Below are 283 nucleotides of genomic sequence, written 5' to 3'. Positions count from 1 at the left end.
TTACATTTTTTGTTAAAATAGATTATATTTGTAACGACTTCTTGCGCCGATCGTTACCAGCGTTCGAGACTTGTAAGTGATCCCGCTAAATCTCGAACAAGCCTTATTTGAAACTTTAGACATTGTTCTATCAATCCATGAAATTGCTTGAACCATATACCTCTTTCCAATAAGAATTGTACATAAATCATAATAAACCAACTTATCCTTTATTCATCATAATTGTAAGATTACATTAAAGTCCGTAGTATCTGGCTACATATTTACATTGACACTATTTACA

This window comes from Theobroma umbraticum, unplaced genomic scaffold, assembly GCF_002168275.2.
Source record: "Theobroma umbraticum cultivar Fairchild unplaced genomic scaffold, ASM216827v3 scaffold_188.0, whole genome shotgun sequence".
In the NCBI taxonomy this organism is placed as follows: Eukaryota; Viridiplantae; Streptophyta; class Magnoliopsida; order Malvales; family Malvaceae; genus Theobroma; species Theobroma umbraticum.
Note: the sequence above shows the minus strand (reverse complement) of the source record.